This window comes from Adiantum capillus-veneris, chromosome 15, assembly GCF_014529385.1.
Source record: "Adiantum capillus-veneris isolate H3 chromosome 15, ASM1452938v2, whole genome shotgun sequence".
Classification (NCBI taxonomy): Eukaryota; Viridiplantae; Streptophyta; class Polypodiopsida; order Polypodiales; family Pteridaceae; genus Adiantum; species Adiantum capillus-veneris.
Window position 1 is genome coordinate 152,781,787 of NC_140945.1, and position 9,118 is coordinate 152,790,904.

A 9,118-nucleotide genomic window follows, 5' to 3' on the forward strand; every position below is an offset into this window, starting at 1 on the left:
TAAAATCTGACGAATGTTGCTCACCTACATTGAAGTTTTCCATGAGCTCGAGCAAGCAGGCGCCTCGTGGATGTCATTCCTCAAGGGTAATAAAGGTATATGCTACGATCTCAGTGGCCAACCTTCCGAAGAAGTCCTCTATGGCTTCTACACCAGATGTATGTTCTTACCTTCTCACAATATGTTGGCGTTTGAGGAAGCGTTCTACACAGGGTTCTTCACTTGGCGAACGAAGATATTTGGGCCAATGATCAGCAACCTTACTTCGAGATTTGTAGGCTACTAAGTAGTGGAGCTTAAAAATAGAGTAACTATGTAGTTTTTGCAAGTGCCAGATAAAGAGAGAAAGATAAGATATGAAAAGGCTCTAAATGCGCTTAAAGACCGCCTCGCCAGCCGTCAACCTGAAGACTATTTCAGCCCATAAAGTTGTTTCAAGGGACAACACAGGCGAGGCAGGGGGGAATTGGAATTGGAGCTGATCTCTTGAGACAGCTAATTCCAGTGTTGAAGGATTTCAGCTACTAGTGTGGAAAGATTTCAGACAGCAGACTCGACAAAAATCAGAGACTAGATTGAATTGTGGATACTGAAGTAAGAGTCAGACTTGTAGACTGGAATAAAGTTCAGATTCAGATTCAGATTCAGAAGACTGTTGAGAAGTAAGTATCACTGAAATATATACCATGATTGAGATTACAGTGAATATGATTACAAAGAAAAAGTATAGCCAATAACATTGCCACTGATGCTCAAGTGCAATTATAGCCCAAAGCCCTAATACAAGTGATTACAATTGCCAACCCGATATCAATGTAATGGGCCCTATTTATATACTTCGGGTTTACTGTAGTAATTACTCTAGTAATTACTCTAGTAATTACTAAGTGATTCGCTGCCCATCTTCTAAGAACACGTTCCCACATGGTGACTATCCAGCCGTCTACATCCTTCCCTTCTTTCTTGAATTTTGGCAAGATTCCAAAATTTCTGAAAAATTCTCCTGTCTGATTCTTATGTGAGACTGAAAAATCCATTGTCTGGTTCTGATGTTGGGATGCAGGTAACTATTCAATCTTCTGGTGTATTGTCAGAGTCTGACATTGAGAAGATGGTGAAGGATGCAGAGCTCTAGAAAGATCACAGATTGCGAGAGGCAGCTGAAAAGGCCAAGGTGGAGCTGTCACCTCTCCCTGCCTGCTGAGAAGAAAAGTCGCCCCTGAATTTTGAGATAGAACTACCCAGTATCCTTCCATTGGACCGTCTTCCTTTTGCCTTTGCTCTTTGACCGGGTTGGTGCCTAAGAAGTTCCAGCATCAGCATTCTCCTTCTGAATCAATCGGTAAATGGCCTCCTGCTCAAGCTGATCCCGCCGGTCTGTGGTCATCTCTACCTCATAAGGTATGAGAGAATGATAGGTTTTGGTGGTGTCAGGATCATAGAGTGTACGCCTGCCCTTGCTCAGTCTGGTTTTGGCCAGTTTATGACAATGCGAAGCAGTATGGATCCATCCTTCTGGAAGAGGCTGATTTGTTTTGACGCGAGCTTCGAAAAGAATCTCAGCCATCTCCCTATACTGCGGTGCCAGACCCGGCTTTGCTGCAATGTCTTTCTCATGCAGTTTGGAAGATTCGACCGTGAGCTGTAGTAACTGATTAGTAATCCTAGTCAATCCTCTGACCTGAATCTTCCACTAGCCCATACACAGCTGAATCCTGTGTAGCTCTTCCTTCATTGCCTGGATGTCATTGATTTGAAGAGCATCATTGAGCAATGTCTGCCAAGTCTTCCATTCCACAGTTGATCGCTCATACCAATCCCGAAGCTCATCAGTTATTTTGAAATATGTGAGTCGATCAGCTGGTTCTTGATGTTGAGGATACAGCGCTAGAAAGAATCTTGGCAACTCAGTTTCTCTTGCTGGAACAGCATACAAGAGAATTGGAGAATCAGGCACAAATTCCAGGAAATTCAGGACTGCCTGGTTTTCTTGTTGCATCATCTTCCTAGTAATTCTTACTAGCTGGAATAGAGTTCGGAGAGCAGTTGCCTATGCTCCCACTGACATTCGCGTTTGAGGTCCTCTGCTAGTAGCTGTCTGGTCCTCCAGGATGGATTTCACTCTCTGGTCCAAAACTCCTCTGGCAGTTTGCAGTTGTACCAGAACATCCTTAAGTTGGACTTTAACGTCCTTCATACAGCGGTAAGTTGGTTTGTTACCCAGCAGAAGTTCCAGTTCTAGAGCTAAAGACTGACAATCTGCAGTAGACTGTCTTTGCCAGTGTGGGTTTACCACTTTCTCATCAGCATTAAGTATCCATTTCGGAACTCGTTCCAACAGCTGAACTGTACTGGGATGCGCAGGTACTCTACAAGATTCTTTATCATGGAAAGCAGCAGATTTCCAATGTTCGACCATTTCCCTGGCTCCCACATATAGTCTTTTGAACCTTTCTAAATCAGTCCAGAGAGCACCATCACCAAATATTGTCTGGTGATGGAGGCCTGTTGATGTCTCAGTTGCTTATTCAAGATAATGAGCTGCAGTGAATGCTAATGATCATTCACTGGTCCTTCATCCTGAACCTTCATTTTCCCTTTAGCCTCTCTGCTGTGATGGGACTGATCCGTGGGCTAATTCTCAGTGTTACTGGGCTGCTGCTCTTCAATCTACTGATGACCCGACTGGTGCTCTGTTCCCTGTCCTTCCTGTTGTCCCTCAGTCTGGTCTGGTTGGTTTGGTTGTGAGACTGGCCGCCTTCATCTGGCCCTGTCCCACCAATACCAGGTCCTGGGGGTGGAGATGGTGGTGGGGCATCATCATCATCCTTTGTATGCCCGGCCTCTTCATCATCCTCCTCCTGATCAGCTTCATCTTCTTCATCTTCTCCTTCCTCATCCGGGGAAGTCTGTTGCTCAATATAATCCATTATGGCTTGGTTCATCAAAGCATTATTGAACTCACCCATCTTGTCCTGCAAATCACTCTGCAAACTTTCCATTAAGGACTTTAAATTTTCTAAGTCAAAAACAGCATTGCCTGTGGGGTTTAAAATTTCAGACAAGCTATTGTAGATGTATTTGTCAGTCAGCGAACGCTTCAGAGCTATATGGTGCACTAGCAGCTTCCTGAATTCTGCCCGCTTCATTCTGAGCCCTGTTTCAGCTCGCTCGGTAGCTCTCAGTGCCTCATTCCTTTGACTCTTCATGATCATAATTTCAGACTCAACCTTGGCTAGCTTTTTGTTCAACAACTCCTGAGCTCTTTCTGATTGAGCTTCCAATACCCTGTGTTGTATGTTCTACATTTCCTGGGATTTTTGGAGTGTTGCAATCTGATGTTGTGCTTCTGCCAAGTCAGCCTTGAGATTATTGATCTCGTCTTCTGATCCAGCAGCCTCCACCAATTGTCCCATACAACTGACAATGGTATTCCAAGAAGACTGTATAAGTACTGAACATCTGTCTTTGACCGTGGTTGGATCAGAATCGACAGGTTCATATATTGCCACAGGAGCCACATAAGGTAGAGTTGCATAATCCGTTTTGGTGAGCAAGAGGTGCCCTCTCAATTGCTGAGTTTGCATTTGCTGCAGCTTATCCTTTTTAACCAGTTGCAGAGGGTTTCCAGAAGTGGCAGGAAGTGTTTCAGACAACGTTGAGGTCGCTGGACCTTTCCCCTTATCCAGTTGATTCTTGCCTTTGTCTCCTGACTGGTCTGGTACCTTCGCCTTAGTGACTGGCTTTACCTAATCTTTCCCAGATCCACTAGTAACTGTATCTTTGACAACTGACTGATCAGGTACAGTTTTCTCAGTACTTGCTGCCTTAACCTGGCTTTCGATTTGCTTCAAGAATTCACTGTTTTTTGTCAGTGTGATTCTTGGTTTCTTTGAACTGCCAGCTTCCTCTGCAGTGGCTTTCCTTTTCAGGTCATTGGAAATCGTTTGAAAGTACGTTTCCTCGTCGTCTGAGGACAGTTCAATCTTCTTTGGTTCAGAAATGGGTTGCTCACTCCATGCCTGCTTTACCTGCTCATTAACATCTGCAGCAGTAGCCCAATACAGAAATTGCCAAGGATACCATGCCTTGAAAACAGTTTGAGATTTCAACTTGGCAGTCTGTTGGAGTACATTATGCGAGAGTATTTGACACAGGTTGATATGGACTTGTGGATCCAGTATCTTGGCCAACAGCATAGCAAATAATTTCTCGGACACATACGTTGGGTTATTCTTAAGACTGACTGCTTCGACGACAAACCTGTAAGCAGCGGAGGCTTCCAGTCCTGCTACTGGAACTCCTTGAGCACTTGCCTTGCGCTTCTTTCTAGTTGTTTCGTCCTCCTTTAGAGCAGTACTTATTTGTTGTGCAGTTTCCACATACGGTTTGGGCTCATTAGGCATCTGAAATGCAAATGCAATGGCTTCTGGTGTCACTGACACCTTCCTATTATTTATCACAGCACTGCTAGTTTCAGCATCAAAGGAATCAAGAACTTGCTTAATAATATCTGCCTGAAAAGCAATCCTTGTGTCTTGCAACACAACTCGCAAATCCCAGAGTTGTAGCAGAGTCATTGCGTGATCAGTAAAGACATATCTTTGGATTTTACTGTATGAAAGAACAGGAAGGCTTGCCTTTGCCTCAGCAACTATAGCCTGGGTTTCTTCAAGAGTTTCCTGCATCTTCTCTGAGCGTTTCCTTCTACCCATACACTGTGAGGTCGACGACGATGAAACAGGCGAAGGCGAAGAGGACTTACTTGTGTTAAATCCGTTTCCTGGTGTCTCTGGTAAGGCTGTCTGACAGTGAATTGTCTCGTCAGAGGTCAAAGTTTGCGGTTGTAGTGAAGAAACCTCGGAGCTCGGCGATGGCGAATGGTTGACAGGAGGAAAGCGTCGCGCAGGAGATTTATGAAGAAAAATGCTAACTCGCCTAACTGTTATACGTATTCGCACCATAAAAGCTCCACCACTCGCCGCTCTTAGACTTGTGTGTGCCGTTGCTATCGTGGCAAACATGCATTGGACAAGACTGCAACCCATCCTTGTAATAATTATCGCTAGCATACCACTTGACCGTTGGCCACTTAAAATTTGGAAAGTGTGTTCATAATGGTTCTGAACTGATTCCCACTCTGGCTAGACCATACTGGTACTGATTCTTCCGGTACTGGTTCTGAAGCTGGAACTGGTTGCACATGGAAAAGACCAAAAATATCTGATTCTGGTATCTCTTGATCAACAACCTCCAGTTCCTTAGTGACTTCTTCTAACCCAGTTTCTCTGGTCTCTGAATAATAAAGTTTGATCTTTGCTCCATTATATACTCCCGGCAACATCAATCCAGATAAGTCTTTTAATCTGACTGTGCCATTGGAGAAGACCCAATCAACCTCAAAAGGTCCTGCCCAGGCAATCTTCAAATTCGGCTTCTTTGGACCCAATTTAGACTGATATAGAAGCACTAAGTCTCCTTTCTGGAATTCTCGGACTTTGATTCGGCAATCATGCCAGTGCTTCCTTCTTTGTTGAACAATTTCTTGTTCCAATATAGCTCTTTGCCTGAGTTCATCTAACTGCATCAGTTCATCCAGTCGTTTCTTAAGATTATGGTTGAAGTCCAATCCATACTTTACAGCCATTCTCAGACTGGGAATTACAAACTCCATAGGAACCACAGCTTCAGTACCATACACCATTCTAAATGGTGTCATTCTAGTAGTTACATTATAAGCTGTCCTATAAGCCCATAGAGCAGTCTGAAGCTTCAAATCCCACTAGTCTGGTTTCTTTTGCACCACCTTAGTGAGAATAGTCTTAATTGTCTTATTGCTACTTTCAGCCTGTCCATTGCATCTGGGATAGTAAGGAGTAGATTTACGATGCTTGATTGAAAGCATATCCAATAGGATTTCCATAGTATCATTGATGAAATGTGTCCCTTGATCGGTCACAATTTCCACTGGACATCCATATCTGCAGACAATATTCTCAAACAGAAACCTTGCAGTTGACTTGACTGTGTTGTCAGGAAGAGCTTTAGCTTCAACCCACTTGGTAACATAACAAGTAGCCATCACAATGTACTTATTCTTCCTGGGGGTCACCTTTTTAAAAGGTCCCATAAAATCCAGTCCCCATTTCATGAATACTCCCAATGGTTGTATTGGCATTAAGGGAGTCATGTTTGCAGCTGTTGGTCAGCCCATTCTTTGGCATATGTCACAAATTTTACAAAAGCTTCTAACATCAGCAATCATTGTTTTCCACCACAGACCTACTTGCAGAATCTTCTTGTAGGTCACTTCGTTGGAAAAGTTTCCACCAGACTCTCCATTATGCGCTTCTGAGATAACTTGCATTCTTCCCTCCATAGGGACACATCTCCGAAGTATACCATCCACACCCAATCGATAAAGTACTCCCCCAATGATGGTAAATTTCAGGCTTTTTATGATCAGAGCCTTCTTCTGATTCTGTTTCCAATCCTCTGGAAAGGCACCTTGGGAAAGGAATTGATAAATATCATACCATTCAGGATCCACTAATTCTTCTGCTTCTAACTGAAATAAATCAGCATCCACTGGTTCATCTCTCAAAGGTGATTCTGAATATCCTTCTGTACTTCTGGAAAGAAAGTCAGCTCCATAGTGGTTTCGGCCAGGCTTATGGAAAATTCTGAATTCAAATTCCATAAGGAACATCATCCATCTTATCAGCCTGCCTTGAATAATAACTTTGTTAATCAAAAACAGAAGAGCTTGATGTTCCACATAAAAATGGAATAACTTCCCCAATAGGTAATGCCTGAACTTCGTAGTGCTAAAAACCATTCCGAGGGCTTCTCTTTCAGTAGTCGTATAGCCTTGTTCAGCCTGACTGAATCTCCAACTAGCAAAATAGACCGGATAGTCTGTTCTGCCATCTGGCTGAGCTAATATTGCCCCCAGTGCCAATCCTGAAGCATCTACGTGTACATGAAAAATAATATCCCAATTCGGCTGCCTGAGGACTGGTTTACTGGTAATGGCTTTTTTCAAATTATGGAAACTCTCCTCACACTCAGCTGTCCAATTGAACTTACTGGTCTTCTTTGTAAGCTCATATAGTGGTACTGCTTGAGAAGCAAACTTGTGTACAAATATTTTATAGAAATTCACATACCCCAAGAAAGAACTCAACTCAGAAGGAGTTCTAGGTGCTTTAGCTTGCTGGACACATTGTATTTTGTCATTGGCCATTTCTATTCCATTGCGGGAAACCACATGTCCGAGTAGTCGTCCCTTCCAAACCAGAAATACTGATTTAAATGGATTCAAGCAAATCCTTTTCTCCTGACAGCGTTTAAAAACCATCTCTAGGAATAGAAGGTGTTGTTCCTCAGCTAAATAGACAGTGAAGTCATCCATGAAAATGGTGAGAAACCGATGAAGAAATTCATTAAACATCTCCATCATACATCGGCATCACCAGATACATTAATGCTCCCCACTCAGTGATGAAAGTGGTCTTGGCCCTATCTTCAAGAGCGATCTGTAACTGGTTATAGCCGCTATAACCATCCATGAATCTATACATCTCATATCTTGTGATCTCATCAAGCAGCATATCAGTAAAAGGTAAGGGAAACGGATCCTTAATGGTCTGGGCATTTAGTTTCCTATAGTCGACACAAACCCTTAATTTCCCATTCTTCTTAGGAACGACGACTATTGGAAATAACCAATCACTACTTGCTACTTCCGTAATGAACCCAGCCTTGAGAAGATTATCAATCTCCTCCTTGACCTTCTTTGCATAGTTGAGGTTCATCCGGTATCTTTGCAATCTGACTGGCCTAGCTTCCGATTTCAGTGGTATTCGGTGCTGACAAACTTCAGGATCTACTCCCTTCAAATCTGTATGTTCCCAGGCAAATACATCTTTATAGTTCTGGAACATTTTCCTTGCCTTTTCCTTCATTTTCGGTTTCAGGTGCTTGTTGACTTTGATCATTCTGGGATTTTCCTCTGATCCCAAGTTCCACTCCTCTACTTCCTGATCATCTGGAAGCAACCAATTTAGTCCTCCTCCTTTTCGTTTGGTCGAGTCTTCAGCGTAGTCCCAAGAAGGTCCATTCATCTCTGAATCATTATTCTGATTCAATGGATACTCTTCAGAACATACTGATTCTTCTATTTTACCGGTATCAGCTGGTTCCTCTATTCTTCCAGTTAGCTGAACGGTTCTTTCCCCTGTATTGACTTCAGTAAACTGATCAGGGAATTGTCTCTTCTTCTTGTCAGCTTGTTCTTTGTTTAGCCTATAGGACTGCATTCAAATCAATTTCTGCCAAAGGAAAGATGTTCATAGCTGCTAGCATTCGCTCAGTTTTCTTAGCTCGGTATTTCTAGCACAACTCCTTCGGCCTCAGTTCCTTTTTCCAGCTCTTGGTGTTGTTGGTTTGGATTTTGATTCTGCCACTGGCCCCTTCTATGGTTAAAGTCTGGTTTGCGTAGTCATGAACAACATGTGTTGTTCTTAACCATGGGCGGCCTAATAGCATTCCATATGCTCCCTGTACATCCAAGACTAGGAAACTAGTTTTGAATTTCTCCCTCCTAACTCTTATCTGCATGTTTTCAATCATGCCCGTCGCTTGTATGACTCGATGATTTGCCATTCTTACTTTGAATGGTGTTGGTTTCATGTTAGTTATACCCATTCTTTGCCGAAGATGGGCTCCCATTATGTTGACTCCTGCTCCTCCATCCAGTATGACGCTTGAGAGAGGTTCCCACTGCTTCCTGACCTTGTAATCTACCTGAATAAGTGGAACTTCATCATCTCGGACAGCCGTCAGGTCCACTGTTCTGGCCTCTGCCTCAGTCTTCTTGCGTTGTCTGATAAAGTTGGACACCTTAGGTAAGGTCTTTCTTATATCCTCCAGCTCTGCAGTCAGCTTCTGGATTCTATCACAAATTTTCACCTGAATTTCCTCTCGCTCCTGGTTAGACTGATTGTCATAGCTCGAAGAACTAGTGTCTTCACACTGCCATTCTTCTTTATCAGTAGTACTCTTTCCTTCCACTCCCATTTCATCAGCTAGTCCATGTACTACAGCCAGCATGGTC